Here is a 17357-nt window from a genome sequence, read left to right on the forward strand (position 1 = left end):
AAGTTTAACTCACAGACTCCGTTCTGTTTCTCACAAAAAGCTATTGTTGATCTTCAGAAGACTTTAAATTAAGTGTTCAAGTAGTATGCACTACTTTTGTTACTTTTATGTACTGTCAAGTCATTTTTGAATCTTAAAAGCTCCAATCTACATGCACTGTATTTCCACAGAAAAGAGCAACCAGCACATTGTTGAAAATATCTTCTTCAGAAAAAGGAAAGTCATACCATTTGGAATGACATGACAGCGAGTAATTGATGACAGGTTTAATTTCTGGGCAAACAATACCTTTCATATTTCTACTACAGTATTTCTGTAATATAGCTGACTATGTGAGCTCAAATTTCCTTCTGTTAGCATGTACAATTAAAGAAATGACTTACAAAAAAAGTACCTGTGCAAATTAGAAGCAACTGGCAGAGCAGAGTGCCAACTTTTCTTTCTTTTGCTTTTTATTTAAATTTGAGCTGTCAGTCAAACTGTGACATTATTGTCTTTACATCATGTCAAATGTTAAAATGAATTTGCTGGCTGGTAAAATTAAAAAGCTGTAACGCACCAAGATCCTGCGAAATGTGTTTTCAGATTCTGAAACATAAACACCGCTCGCTATTTTCCTTCATATAATTTGCTATCAGGCCGTGCCTCCGTCTCCGTCTCCCTTCTTTTTCTGTTATTTTTTTCCCTGTAGGCCCTGCTGTGAGTTATTAAGGCACTTGGGTCTGTCTGGTTTTATTTCCAGAGTCTCGTTTTTCTTCAGGAACAGCAGCTGGAAACAGTGCTGCCTGACACACTGCCAGCTCTCACCGACCGGTTCCTCTGCTTCCCTCTGACAGGAGAGAAGGCCACGGCCCAATGCTTACTCAGAAACAGAGACCCTGAGGTACCAGACATGGCGAGATGGAAAGGATATAGGGATTCCAGACACGTCTCGAGATCAGGAGACGCTACAATATGGACCTAACTCGGAGTTGGACTGCCATTACACGAACAAACTTTCAAATCGTACAGCATCAAGTCCTACCTCCTGTAATACAGAGTGACCGACATGCTGGCTTGGGAAACAAGCATTGCTTCATCATTAAGTAATGTACAACGTAAGTTAAGATGTTCTTAAGAGCATGATTTGTAATTGTTTTGGAAATCCAGCTTAAGTCTTTTATTAACATTCCCTCTGATTCTGTCTGCCGGGTTTTTTTTCTATCTGGCCTGTGGATGCAGGGCTGTATGAGTGTGTGAGTTTATGGTGAGAGAAGTCAACAGCGAGCTGTGAGAATGAGTGGAGAGAAAACACACATGCAGTGTACTAACATCACTTCAGACGTCATCAGGACCAAACATGAGAAAGTGTAAAACCCCCCGTCTCATCAAAACGTCAAAACTAAATGGTGTAATAAAGACAATGCATAACATACTACATCCAACATCCAACAAGTATTGGAGACCTACAGGTACAAATGTGTGCATTTTTACTGTAGAGCACATCAAAAAGTTAAATTAGAAAGTTAATCATGTATACCTTGTCAAATAAATATTAGGGCTGTAACATTAACATTTTAAATGCCATCATATTAAAAAACAATAAAAATGACATTTACATTTATTCATTTAGCACACACTTTTATCCAGTGTGACTTACATATGAGGAATACAACAAGCTATTCATCATAAAGATGCAAATAAACACAGGAAGTGCTTGTGATACAAAGTTTCAGACATTTAGATTAGTACAAGCTAGACAGGGAGGGACTGAGGTTAGAGAAAGCAAAGGTTTTTTATTTTTTAGGAAATTAGGATGCAGTCAAATGTTGACAAGAGAGATTCGTTTTCAGCTGTCGCTTGAAAATTGTCAAGGATTCAGCATTCCGGATGAGGGTGGGAAGATCATTCCACCAGCCAGGAATGGTGAATGAAAATGTTGTATTATTGTAACATAAAAGTACTATATATTGTATAAAAACTGTATCAAAAATAAATTGTGTAAATTAAATATGTAATTTGTTTTGTTTTTTTTAAGTTTTATAAATGTAAAAAATACCTTAAAAATAATAAAAACATTATATAGTTTTTTTAAAAGTATATTTTTATTTTAGTTTAATAATTTTAGTACCTACCCTAGTGAAAAATAAATGTATTAAAATGTATTTGAAATTTATACATTTATTTCATGCTAAGTATACTGCAAATACATTTACATATTTATGTAATTTATGTAAAAAAATACTCTCCAATTGTACTTTTGGTATTCTAAACTGGTATACTTAAAGTCTGCTAAATTGGAACAACTAATTATGTACTTAATACACTTTAATATTACAGAAGTAATGCTGAAGTCCAACTAAAGATATACTGAAGTATATTTGATTGTGCTAAAGTGAAACTACTGTAAGTACACTTCAGGTAAACTTTATATATCTTGCATTTAATAACCAAAATTATCCAAACATCATACACTGTAAAAAACAAAGAGTACATTTGGAGTACTACTTGCGCACAATGCACAAAATGTGCAAAATTTCTTAATATTAAGCCTAAAAAGTGGTTTAATGTCACTATTGATGAAGACTGTACACTGTAAAAAACAATTTGTTGAGTCAGCTTAAAATAATTTGTTACCCTGCTGCCTTAACATTTTAAGTTCAGTCAACCTAAATAAGTTTGGTCAACTTGAAATGTTAAGCTGTACTAAGTAACAACTTAGATATTTGTGTATCTAAGTATATCTAAGTAAGTAACCCAGCTGCATTAAAATTTTAAGTTGAATCAACTCAAATATCTAAGTTGTCACCTAGCATAACTTAACATTTCAAGTTAAATAAACTTTTTTGGAGTTGACTGAACTTAAAATTTTACACTTTAAAAAGGCAGCCAGGTAACAAATTATTTTAAGTTGGCTCAACAAATCGTTTTTTACAGTGTACAGTCTTCATCAATAGTGACATTAAAACACATTTTAGGCTTAATATTAAGAAATTTTGCGCATTTTGTGCATTGTGCGCAAGTAGTACTCCAAATGACATTTAATTATAACCTTTATATCAGTAAAGGTCATTGCACACTGAGTTTTTTTTCGTATTCGTCATCCTGTCCTATCAAAATGCTTGCTACGGATGTGAAAACACAGAATCCAAACTTTTTTATGATGGACAAAAGTTTCGGACGTAAAGTGTAAACTCGATTGACACAACGTGAGGTCGTATTTATTTTTTACCGTGCAAAAATTTCGGACTCAGTGTGCAGTGACCTTAAGTCTTGAGCAATATGTCATTAAATATGTTAATAGATTTGAATGTGTATTCAAAGCTTTTTGAAAAAAATGACTGATGTATGAAATTAATTGTGATGTGTGTGTTTGTGATTAATCTGATTATTCAATCATTCAGATTATCACATAATAATTTACAGCGATAATAAATTACACCATAATACATTTTTTTTTACCTTACACTAAAAGGGATAGTTCAACCAAAAATGAAAATTCTGTCATTAATTACTCACCCTCATGTTCTTTCAAACCTGTAAGACCTTCTTTCATCTTCAGAACACAAATATCTGATGAAATCCGAGAGCTTTCTGACCCTGCATAGACAAAAACACAACTGACACGTTCAAGGCCCAAAAAGGTAGTAAGGTCATTGTTAAAATATTCCATGTGACATCAGTGTTTCAACTGTAATACGTTATGAACAACTTCATTCAACAATTGCTTCTCTACCGTGTCAGTACCACTGTGGTACTGTCATAAATTCATAAAATTAAGGTTCAATAACTGATGGACTATTTTAACAATGTTCTTACTACCTTTCTGGGCCTTGAACGTGTCAGTTGCGCTGCTCTCTATGCAGGCTCAGAAAGCTCACGGAATTCATCAAAAATACCTTAATTTGTGTTTCAAAGATGAAAAAAGGTCATACGGGTTTGGAACGACAGGAATTTGAGCAATTATTGACAGAATTTTCATTTTGTGAACTAATTTTTGGGCGGGTCAAGGAAAAACATAGCATCTTATTTCCCATCCTTTAAAAATTTGCCTGTAGAGTTTATCAACTTTCCAAAATGTTCAAAAGCAAAGGTGTTGGAATGCCTGAACACAGGGGAATTCTGGGGCTGGAACTAGTGAATAGGGCCTCAGTGTGGATCCTGAGCAACAGGACCCCCTGCATCACTATACAATCACATAGTCCAGTCAGTACCCAGCAACCAACACTCAACCCTCTGTAAATCCTCCATATGTACACACTTTTAATCCTCTGCTGCAAACGAAACAACACATAAACCATGACTCACTTCCTAGAATACAAAGACAACTACCCAAAGACAAGAAAAAGCACTGAACAAATATTAAACTCAAACTTCTTAACTGATCTATTCTCATTTGCTACTTGTACATGCATTATTTAAAAAAAAAAATCTCAAGGAATGACAAATCGGCTAAACAAATTGCCACCGGCTATCGAGAACAGGACAAACTGTGTCCAACCCTAAAGCTTCACGTCATTTTGAGCTATTTCCAGAGCATAAATCTGAGTTTTTTAGCACCATTACACATACATGCACGCAGGAAAACAGACACTTTGATTGAACCATGGGAGATCCTAAATAGAAACAGACCTGCTTTTCACAAGCTCACGCATATTTTACGTAACTCTCACCTAAGTGCCATAGGTTAAATCTTGCTGGAGGGAGAAAAAAACCCCAACGTGAGGCCCTGAGATGAAAAACACACTAGTTTTATGAGTTGCTTTTAAATCCTAGGATCATATTTGTACTACTTTCCGTGCTAGAGCTTAGCAGGATGTGTTGTGACGTCCAAAGTCACATATTCACTTTCACTACATTGCTTACTTTCCTGGATCTTCACTAGACACTCATTCCACATTCTCAGTGAGAGAAAGAGGAAGTACATACTGTAGAGCACAATGATAGATTTTGATGAGACTGTAGGAGGAACTCAGGGGGTTTGATTTTTGCAGACCACTGACTAGGCCACAGCGTGGGTTTAGTGAAGTTATGCCCAGACAGACAGTCATGCTCTCTGGGGCTCCTTTACTGACACAGACAATACGACTCTGCATCCAAATGGGTGTCTGCCAGACACATCAGCCAGATATATCCAGATTCCAAACAGACCATGTAATCTACCCGTTTATATAATCTTTTTCTTTGTCCCTGGCTTTTGCTGGAAAAGCAACACAAATACTCAGAGCCAATCTCTGTAAATGACAGATTTGCTTACATGACAATGTACATGACAGTTTTAAATTCATCCATTTGAATCGATTTCTGTCAGCGTTTTACACAAATAAAAGTTTTTACATCTTTACATCTTCATACAACTTCTGAAAGGTAATTGGTTTTAGTCAAATGGTGAAAAAAGATCAAATGTTTATGACATTTCTGCTGGCTTTTATCAAACATTTACGAAAAAGAATCTGTTTTGTTGAGTTCTAAAATCACAGCAATGTGTGTGTCAGTGGAATGTGCACATAACTGATCAGCTTTGTTTGACTGTGAGAGAGAACGCACCTGTGACCAAACATCAATGACCTCCAAAACCCTGGGTCAAATGCAATGCGTCCAAGATGTTTCTCTACTTCCTCGTCTCAGTGAATGTGATGAAACTTCATCACTCATCAGGTGGAAAGTTTAACTCCCTTGAGGCACAATATATTTAGAAACTTTCCATTCCAGGAAAAAAAAAAAACAGAGCAGTGGGGAAAATAATGCTTTAGTCATAAAATTATTCACTATTGCATAATAACTTCACTATTACATAATAACTTAATTGTATTATCTAATACCAGAATGATCCTATTATTATGTATTCTTTCTTATTACAACCACATTACTGCTATATGATTAACTATTCCATTTTTTTTTTATTCAAATAACCATGTATTATCCACATATGCTTGCATGGGAAAGTTTGAGAAACTCTTTAAAATGTGAATCATTTGAACAAAATACGAGGGATTATACAAAATGCATGTTATTTTTTATTTAATACTGTCCTGAGTAAGATATTTTACATAAAAGATGTTTACATATAGTCCACAAGACCAAAAAAATAGCTGAAATTATTAAAATAACCCCCTTCAAAAGTTTGGAAACCCTTGGTTCTTAATACTGTGTGTGGTTACCTGGATGATCTATGATTATTTTTCTACGATGGTTGTTCATGAGTCTCTTGTTTGTTCTGAACAGTGAAACGGAGCACTGTTTTTCAGAAAAATCCTCTAGGTCCTGCAGATTCTTCAGTTTTCCGACTCAAACACAACTATTAAAAAAGATTCAAATATTCACTGATGCTCCAGAAGGAAACACAATGCATTAAGAGCCGGGGAGTGAAAACTTTTGAACAGGATGAAGATTTCCAAAATTTTCTTATTTTGCTGAAATATCTGTTTGTTTGTTTTTTCATTTTGTACTGCCCTTCAGAAGCAACTAAAGATACTCGCATGTTTGCGGAAGACAAATTAAGTAAAATTTACCTTGATCTTCAAATTCAAAAAGTTTTCACCCCCCAGCTCTTAATGCATCACATTTCCTTCTGGAGCATCAGTGAATGCTTGAACCTTTTTTAATAGTTGTGTTTGAGTCCCTCAGTTGTCCTCAGTGTGAAAAGATGGATTTCAAAATCATACAGTCACTGCCAGAAAGGGTTCAATTATGCAAAAGAAGCTGGAAAAATCTGTAGATTTTTCTGCAGGACCTGAAGGATTTTTCTGAAGAACACTGCTTAGTTTAACTGTTTAGAACAAACAAGGGACTCATGAACAACAATCAAAAAGCAAAGCAGTCGTAGATCATCCAGGTAACCACACATAGTATTAAGAACCAAGGGTTCCCAAACTTTTGAAGGGGATTATTTCAATAATCTCAGCTATTGTTTGGTCTTGTGGACTATATGTAAACATCTTTTATGTAAAATATCATACATAATATCGCATGCAACTGTATCTATTTTGGAGACAAAAATGCAGCCTCCACAACTAAATCAAGACATGAAACCTATAATTTTGTGTCCCGTATTTAGAGCTGATGGGGGATTTAATTCCATAACTAGTATCTATATCTATAATTATTGACAATTATTAAATTACAGAGCCATATGATGACATCTCAATTACTTTTACGTAATTTGTAACATAAGACCCATAAACACAAGCATGTTCACAGTGGAACAAGAGCTTCATCATGTAACCAACTTAAAACACACAACAAACTTGGAAATCCATTCAAATGAGTATTTTGCAGGAGATTTATCCACTCAGATCTCTTTAAGTTTTCTTTGCAAACAAAAAGTATTCTCGTAGCTTCATGAAATTACGGTTGAACCACTGATGTCACATGGACTATTTTAACAAAATAGTCCTTTCTTGGCTTTGAACGTGGTAGTTGCGTTGCTGTGCGTGCAGGGACAAAAAGCTCTCAAATTTCATCAAAAATATCTTAACTTGTGTTCCGAAGATGAACAAAGGTCTTACGGGTTTGGAAAGACCTGAGGGTGAGTAATCAATGACAGAATTTTTATTTTTGGGTGAACGATCCCTAAATGTGACCGCACCTTACGTGTTTTGATATCAGGAGCTAAATTATGTTCGTTCAAGTCTTTCAACTTTCCTGTTTTGCCTTTAGAAATCTTCAAAGTATGTTGATAGTCAATATGAGCTGGAGTTAATCAGACATTGCCAGGAAGATCTGAGAGGTGGTATTACCACTGGAATGAGGGTGTTCAAAACAAAACCATTACAAAGACTATGAAAAGCCATTTTCCAGCATACTTGGACAATGACTCAAGGGCTGGACCCTGGGTGTTTGTTATTTTGCAGAACACGTGTTATGCAATATCGTTTTTCAAATGCTCATGATCAGTCAAGGCTGAGTGACCGCACTGCACAAAGACTTTCACCCGGTTACACCCTTAAGACACACAATCAAGCCTGTCTTCTCTTTCCACAGGACTGGGTTTTCGGCCTATCACATCTCATCTGATTCAGCAGCAGTGAGGTGGAGCTCTAATCTGAGCGGTGGGACTTCAGCAGGCCAAATGTGCAACATCAGCTAATAAAGTTCAACATCTGAACCAGCATCTGTATCAGATTTGGGTCAGCTGTGTAGACTAAACAGGTGTCGGTTTTTCTTGCTCCTATGATTTCCAGTCTGAGAAAGATTCGGAAGGTGTCCAGTGTTCTCTGTGAAAGTGAAATAACTAGTTTCAGATGTTTAATGTTGACATCACAGTTAAAGCATGATGTCACTGTGTAGCACCATTATTGGATTGAAGTTCTGCCAAACTTTAATATACATATAACTGATATTTTATTGTATATAGCCATAGAAAACGCACGTCACTAAAATGAGCGTCTGTGTGTACTGTGTCCCGTAGATGTCATATGCAATTGATCACGTGTTTTTCCTCACAATGGCTAATAAAATCCATTTGCACAGTGCATGTTAATTATCTTGTATGTGTTTGAAGCTTTACAAGGCCTAATTGCTAGTACTTCCATTACTGAAAATAAACATGATACGCTTTATGAACAATGACATTAAGGGCTGTTTACACACCCACTCTCATTAACTCTCTACAAGTGTATCTTTATGACATACCCACACTTCTCAAAAAAAAGCAAAGCCTCAATAACAAAGTGTAGCTGTCTGATATGAGCACATGCATCCCTTATGCCCAAAAGAGAGCTTATCTTATAAGCACAGTTGACTCTGAATTGTGAACATCACTTCTTCTATTCCTTCTTCTTCAAATTGAAGAATGAACTTGTTTTATGTAATATTTTATATAATATTCCACATATATTATTAGTTATTGTCATTGGTTATTTCCAGTTTAAAAATAAATTAAATAAAAAAAAATTAAATTAAATTAAATTAAATTAAATTTAAACAATAAAATGACTTTCAAATTATATTTCTGATTTTACGAATATAAATTCTAATATAATTGATTAAATTTTGTCTTTAATAATACATTTCGTCATTCCTTATGAAGTTGCTGTTTATGAGAAATTCCCAGGGTAAGACTTCACAAACCATTTGGCTGGTGGTACTAAAACTGTCTAGTCACTACAAAATGTTTATGAACAGCTTTCAGAGAAAGTGGTCATCACTGATAGGCCTTTTCAGGTTTTGACAAAGCTGTTCACGCATTTACAAAATGCAAAGGACTGTGGCCAAAGATATTCATTTGCAGTAATAAGAAAGAAAGAAAGCCCAATTTCTTTACAGTTAAAATACCTGAAAATATTTGAAGTGAGAAGTGAATGTTATTTAAAGTCTGACTGTGACCATTAAGTAAATAAGCCGTAACACCTGTAGGTCTTTTTAGGCTGTCAGACTCTGACAGCTCCTTCAGGAAAGGCAAAGCCACATGAATTTATGGGGTGAATGCAATGTTTTGAACTAAATATTCATTGGGGGAAAAAAACAACATACCAGGTTCCTTTGATATCTTTGGATCAGGAGCGGTAAAATTGGGAAGGATAGCGGCGTATCACGCTATGAAACACCTGTTTTGGAAAAAATGGCAAAGGAAAACAGTTAAGTCACACTCCCTATGAATGAAACATTTACCTTGGCACATAATGAAACGAAAAAGGTAGATTTGACCAACGGTACTCAAAGCGCTTTCAGGAAACCAGTTAGGAGTACTTGCCAAATTACAAAGAGAAAAAGAGAGAAAATTGTGTTCCTGTTAAATCACCCAAAAGCAAACAACCGATGGCGGCTTATGAAAGACGGATAATGACTGTTTGGGTACTCTCCGTGTTTGGCTTCTCAACGAACGAGGCAAATTAGACAAATAAATGAAAGGAAGTCAAGTTTCCGTCTCTCTTATTTTCATGCAGTCTATTGAATGGCAAATGAAGTTAACACCTGGGCAAATTGGAGAACTTGAAAGAAAGAGAGAGAGGAAAAAAGGTTACTTTTTGGAGCCCAGAAGACTGAGCAATCGTGACCTACTCCTAATAGCGAACTCGATGTCTGAAAGTGGCATGCGAATACACTGAAAGAAAACAGAGACTGTAAGGTCGACATCTGGCAAGGTAGTGTGCTAGATTGGACGTGTTGTTAGTAGGTCAAGACTCGACAGTTGTCTGGAAAACGTCTTTTTTGGGCACCTCTGTGGCCTGCTCTAATATTTTTTCCACTAACGTGATCTGCAAGCTATAGCAAGTCTGAGCCATCACAACTGCAACTGTTGTTTTCATGCTGTTTACTGACGTCCCCTCCATATTTTACATTCTGTTTTTGTTTAATAATGTAATTTACGGATAACACTGTGTGTCTTCTTCTGTACAGAACAGTGATCTTTGCCATGAGAGTATGTTTTTAAGAATCCTGCCCATGAACCCACATGAATTGCCTTTTAAGGGAAAGTTAAGCACAAAGACGGCCCAAGCTGAATAAGATGCCTTTCCAATGAGGGATTCACCACAAGCAATACTGCTAAAATAAAGACAAAGCTTTTTTGTGCATATCCTGTATTTTCATAACTTGGAATTTCAAAGCAAACCCATTCAATAACACACAAAGTCTGATTTGATTGTGTATAAAAAGTTAACCACAGATCCTTTAGGCATTTTATTGCGTCTATCTCGATTAAACAGGACAGAACAAGCCTGGCTCAGAATAATCGAGTGCACTAGCATGTAAAACCAAAGTGAATAATTATGGGGAACTGATCTTAGAGCTTAAATCAGATATAACAGTAGCTTTACATTTAATAGATTTACACTTTGTGTACATCAAACACTGTTTTGAAAGTATAGCCACAAGAACTGTTTTAAATTTTGTGTAAAGGCAATTCAGAGAACTGTTTGTAAACATATCAGAAAGAAATGTATTGCTGAAAACTACAGTATTGCTAGCTACTACATCCTACAGTTCGCCTTTGTCACATAAATGCATATTACCTGATTGCGATAACAAAACAGCTCGGTCATCCATTCAGGTTGTAGCAGTATTTGACAGTTGAGGGAGGTGGCATTTACTACTTATTTAAGACTTTGATAACATATTTTATTTACTTAGTGTTTTTTTTTTTATCATTCAGAATTTGGCTGGGTGGCTAATAATATGTTTTTTTTTTCTGTTGTGTGACAAACTCAAAACACTTTTATCGCTTTACACTCCCTGCTGAAAAAAAAAGGCTAGGCTGGTTGGCTGGTTTAGCAGCCTGACCAGCTAAGACCCCTCAAAACCCCTCTAAAACCAGCCTGCTGACCAGCTTAGACCAGCCTAGATGACCTGCTAAAACCAGCCAACCAGCCTAGGCTGGTTTTAGCTGGTTTTTTTTTTTTTTTCAGCAGGGCTGACTTTAACAAAGTTGTATACACACAATCTTTCAACTTGACAGTTCAAAGTTAGTAAACCCGCTAACTTTCATTGGATATAATATTAAATAGGGATATCATGTAAGGGGACATGATTTGCAAAATGTACTATTTACGTGCAATCATCTGGCAAGAACAGTACAGTACAACCATGAAAATTAAAAAACAATGACACCCTTAGACAAAAAATATATACATTTTTTGTAACAATCAAATTAACAACTACTGCAAAAACTTACTTTGTTAAAGGAGAAGTCCACTTCCAGAACAACAATTTACAGATAATGTACTCACCACCTTGCCATCCAAGATGTTCATGTCTTTCTTTCTTCAGCCGTAAAGAAATTATGTTTTTTTAGGAAAACATTTCAGGATTTTTCTCCATATAATGGACTTTAATGGTGCCCTGAGTTTTAACTTCCAAAATGCAGTTTAAATGCAGCTTCAAACGATCCCAAATACGGTTGTAAAACCGGGGAAGAAGGATCTTATCTAGCGTAACGATCGGTTATTTTCATTAAAATAATACAATTTATATACTTTTTAAATGTCAAACGCTCGTCTTGTCTTACTCTTCCCGACCTCTGTTTTTTCCGGATCATGACAGTGTATGTCGAAAAACTACAATTGGAGTTTTTTGACATACCCTAACTGTCTTGAGCCAGTTCAGGGAGAGCAAGACAAGATGAGCATTTGAAACTAAAAAGTATTTAAATTGTATTTTTTTTAATGAAAATAACCGTTTGTTTCGCTAGACAAGACCGTTCTTCCTCGGCTGGGAACGTTTACAACCACATTTGGGATCGTTTTAAGCCCCATTTAAACTGCATTTTTAAAGTTCAAACTCTGGGCACCGTGTCAGTCCATTATATGGGAGAAAAATCCTGAAATGTTTTCCTCAAAAAACACAATTTCTTTACGACTGAAGAAAGAAAGACATGAACATCTTGGATGACAAGGGGGTGAGTACATTATCTGTAAACTGTTGTTCTGGAAGTGGACTTCTCCTTTAACACAAAAAAATGTGGTTTAATTGTACTTACAACATCACGCACAAGCGACATTTTGGTATATTTTTTATTTTGCGCTTGGCTTAAACACATCTGTGCGTTATAATTAAGCCAGTTAGCATTTAGCATCCACGGACAGACATTAACTTGTGTTGAACCCGGAACATTCCTTTACACTAACTAAATGATGCAGTTGAGCCATGAATCATCCACAAAACGCTGTGGAAGACAGACCCGGTGTTGAACGACAGGGCGAGGTGCATTTAAGCAGTCATGTTTGTGAGGATTAGCGGGCGAGTGCACAGTAGCGGACAGTAAGCTAACAGTGATAGATTCCTCACCGAATGAGCAGACACTTTCACTCTTTCCTAACCTCACCTCTGCACTGCCCTGACTCATAACATGTCTGTTATTCAGACTTTCTGTTTGATGAGTGGGAAAAAACACTGGAAAATGCTCATCATTCTCCATGTTACCGTTACCTGTGTGACTGTGCTGTTTTGCTATCTCCATTTTGCGCAAAGAGACTTTAAAAGACAACAGTGTGTGAGTTTGTATATGTTGTGTTCAATAGGCTGTGATGTGTTGCTAACTTAGCTGTTTTTGGCTGATGTGGTGTTATGCCACATGTTATTGACCTTCATTGTTTGTTGTTTTAACTGCCAGGTACGGATGCATCAGGCCTCAGTTTGTGGCTGAAAGATATGTATTTTTGTGTGTGTTGTGTGTCACCCGTCTGCTATTTTCGCCCTGTTTTGGGGTAACATTCCTGTACTGCTTGTGTTGGCACTAAAACTCCGTCCTGTACTGGTGACATGAATCAGAGCTTTTCATGGCCGCTGCCACAGACATCCACCCTTCGCTCTCTGTGCACACTCTAGAAGGCCAACATTACACATCTAAATGCAGATCCACAAAGAGCAATTATATAACAGCTAACCGAGAGAAACGGATGCCAAATACTGTATGTACTGTAATGAACACCTAAAAACTTAACAATATCACTGCACTAAATACAAAAACATCAGCTAGGATGCCTTCAATTGATCAAAAATCTTTCATATTGCTACAAAACTATAAAATAATAATAATAATAAATATTTTTTGAACAGCAAATCAGCATATTAGAATGATTTCTGAAGTATCATGTGACACTGAAGACTGGAGTAATGATGCTGAAAATTTAGGGAATAAATTACATTTTAAAACACATTAAAATAGAAAAGAGTTATTTCAAATTGTAATCATATTTCACAATATTACTGTTTTTACCATATTTTTGATCAAATGAATTGATTCAGCCTTGGTGAGAAAAAAAAAAAAAAAAAAAAAAAAAAAACACCAAATTTTGGAATGAAGAGGTTTGTGTATGTATACATATATTCTTTACTGAAGTTACATACAAATTAATTATTTTAAGTTTAATGTACTTGTCTATATAGTAAAACTCTTACTTTCAATAAACAGTCCATCACTGTCCAACTTAGAAAACCACAGGAACGAAGACTGGGAAACAGCCTATAAATGTATAGAGTTCACTTGTACAAGCTCATCTTCTTGTCTCTCACTCACAGATATCAGTCTGTTATGACCTTTTTAAGTTTCATTACGGTTGTCTAAATACACACAGCTTCAGACGCCACATAAGGACAAAGCCATCCTATTTGCGTGAGGTTTGGCGAGGCTTCTGCAAACAGCCGATCTCTCTGAGAGACTGAAAATATGGAGCCACATCTATAGAAGCTTCTAGTAACTTCTCTGTGGGGGCATGAGGGGATGCATACCTAGGCGTTGTCTGGTAAAACAGTAATGTTGGTGTATGTCTAGGGGAATGGGTTGTTCTGAGGCCTATATTTGGATCATTTATTCGTGACAGCGTTTAAGCCATGACCTGAATTCCAGGAGAGCAAAGGACTCAATAAAATGAGTAAAGTCAGTCAGGCGGCGTATGGAATATCATTCAGTGTGACTGCTGGACAGCACATTATTGCACTGGTTTAGTATTATTACTGTGGAGACTTTCTCTCTGCTGTAAATCATACAAGAACACACAGAAGACCACAACCTTTCCCTAGATGTTCTGTTTTAGCCTGAAAAATACGTTAAATGATTACTGACCATTAGGGATGGGTAATAAATAGCGATTTCTCAATTTAAATCAATTCTCATTTTTACGAAATAATATCGATTCTTAACCCTTTAACTGTCACCGTCCCCTCTGTGGGAAGGTCTAAGACTCCTAAATAGATATTTTACAACTTTTTCATAACAAATTATGTAGGAAAAGTAATAGATTAATTTATGACAAGAGTGCACCTCAAAAATCTAACAGGAGTTCTGACCTTTGTCACAAAAAGACTTTCTTCGTTGCCTTTTTCCCTATCACACAATAGAAATCTTAAGAAATTATATATCAACTGAAAACTTGAAATCTCAAAATTCATACTTTGAAAACCATTTTAAAGTCAGACATTGCATTACCATCAAAATTGTACCTCAAAATCATATTACAAAATGTTTTCATTTATGAATTATAAAAATTTAACTTTGGATAGTGCATTTTCATGTCTATGTTCAAGATAGGGAGTGACAGTTAAAGGATTAAATACCAAGAATTGATAGTCTAGCCTGTTTTAAGTTAATGAACTGAACATTATAGCACACATTCCATCCAATAAATCGCGATAAGCTTTGTGCTTTGTTGCTTTTGATATAAAACAAAGTCTCAGATTTTAAATTCTGTTCATTTTGTTAGAGTATTCAAACAATAAAGGCTGTTTTGGCACCTGTATAATGTAAAGGGACATCGCTGGATTGCCTAGGTTCAAGAGAAGTAGACTTGAACTGATCGTGTCCCTTCAACCCATGGACATCAAAAACCACAGCAGACTTGGTAACACTGATGGTAGCGCTTGCTAACTTGCTCAAATACTCCTCTCTGTACTAATCACAACAGTCTTGGCCAGCTGACCAATCAGTGCAAAGTAGGCTTATGGAAGGGAGGGGTTTACAGAAATTATGCTCAGAACTGATTCATACGAACTGCTTCAAAATCATTGACAAATTACAATGTTTATAATATTATATAATATTATATAATATTATAATATTAGGATACTTTAAAAAACCATATGAGCTGCTTTTGAAATGATTTACAACATTTGAAAACAGCTTAAGTACTCGTGATACTGATAAATGTAGTTAAATTCGTAGTGTACCAACGTCCCTAAGTCTCAACACTGCTCAGTAAAACTGAGCTAAATACAAACAGATGGTTACTACAGTCTAAGACCTCTAAAAACAAGAGCTTTGCCACTGTTTATTGGCTACTCTCCTCCAGGCTTTGAAAAAGGAGGGAAAAAACAATCTCAGATTTTCTCAAGTTCTGACTTAAACCTAACGCTTCATTTAGTTGCTGGTAACATTAGACACCTTCAAAAATGGGCTTGTGGCGCAGATGAAATTTAACTGGTCTGCACATATTCCAGCTTCCTCACTCAGATCAAACCTTTCAACAAATCAACCGCTGTTTCCCACCACATTCCATCCTTTAAGTTTCAAACAAAACAACACTCAATCCTTGATAGCCTTTTCCACAACCCATCCACCCCATCATGCCCCTTTACTTGTCTCATAAATCAAACAAACCTTTCTGAGGGACCCAATTTCTACATTTTTGCTCTCAGACTACCCTAAATGATCTAATGAGCAGTGTGGGTTTGTGCTTCTAGACATGTGATGTTGTACGGTGGGTTCGGGCCAGTCTGGACTTTGAATCAATGCAGTCTGACCCAGCCGCACCATTTCAAAGGGCCAAAACTGCAGCCCGTAACCACCATTAACTCCGTTTGCCGTGTCTGCCACATGTGGTATTTAAACTGAGGCTGAGGGAGGGTCAGTTTGAAGTTTCAAAGTGCGGAACATTCTTTTAACGGCCAGCCAGAAGCCAATTATAGAGGCAGCCGCTTTAGATGAGGCGGCGGATTGAGGGGCAAATAATCTTTCTTAGAGTTTATTTTATGCTTCAGCACTTATAGCGGCTTGTGCCTTTTGATGATGTGCTTTTTATGCTGAAATATGTGATGCAACCCCTCTAATTGATGTGGTTACATTAAGTCCCTCAGCAGTATAACATGATCAAGCAGAAGCAATCAAATATGCAAATTGAGATGGTAATCAGGTAATAAGCAATCCTAATTTATGATGCTTGGTCATTTTTCTTCTGCTGATACTTGCAATATTCAAATCAATACAGTTACAGTCAAATAACATGCTTGTCCTCTGAATTGAGATTAATGTTACACTGGAAAACGCTTGTGCAGCAAAGGTGTTAAGTGTGGATTTTATGCCTTCCATATGGTCAATTCCCAAGCATTTGTGAATTGTTGTGGTTTGAAAACCGTGAGACAGGTTGGAAAATATGGATCATTTTTGGCATTTCTATAAACATAAAGTTAGCATACTTCATCGAGGCCTGAACCTTCAACACATGTGAACCCACTGAACCTGTAGTAGTCTCTACTAATGCTTTCTATCACACATAAAATATAGATATATTTAATGAACTCAAATACAATTTTACAAAAAAATACTCACCATCGTATTCGTTGACTGACCACAAGACGTCAACTATGACATCATCGCAAATAGGATGGGTGGAGAGGAGAACTGATGATGTAACTAGAGGAGAAGTGAGAGATGCATGGGCGCGAGGAACGTCAGGAAAATCCCATGAGGAATGCTCCACTGAATCCCACAGGAATGTGGCCGCAAAAACCTCTGCTTCACAACAACTAAGCAAATGAGGGCATCCCTCTTCCACCACCACCACCACCACCTCGCCAGCCAGACAGAGGAAACTCTGAACAGGAAGTGACTTAAAAAAACCAAAACATAGGACTTCCAACTGCTTCATTTCAAGTGTTGAGACTTATAAACAGCATTACGACTTCTTTGATCCTTGCTAAAGCCTGTGTTAAAAGCCACACACCTA

General features: G+C 36.4%; 1 long non-coding RNA gene across 1 annotated transcript in view; it reads left to right on the forward strand.

Moving 5' to 3' along the window:
• Window positions 1-8657, forward strand: part of LOC127182989 (uncharacterized) — a 28632-nt gene extending 19975 nt beyond the window's left edge. Inside the window, exons 2-3 of the long non-coding RNA XR_007829981.1 lie at window positions 837-1097; window positions 7963-8657. This is a non-coding gene — a long non-coding RNA (uncharacterized LOC127182989). The remainder of the gene's footprint in view (window positions 1-836; window positions 1098-7962) is intronic.
• The last annotated feature ends 8700 nt before the right edge of the window (window positions 8658-17357 follow it).

The sequence above is a fragment of the Labeo rohita genome, chromosome 20 (genome assembly GCF_022985175.1).
Source record: "Labeo rohita strain BAU-BD-2019 chromosome 20, IGBB_LRoh.1.0, whole genome shotgun sequence".
Taxonomy (NCBI): domain Eukaryota; kingdom Metazoa; phylum Chordata; class Actinopteri; order Cypriniformes; family Cyprinidae; genus Labeo; species Labeo rohita.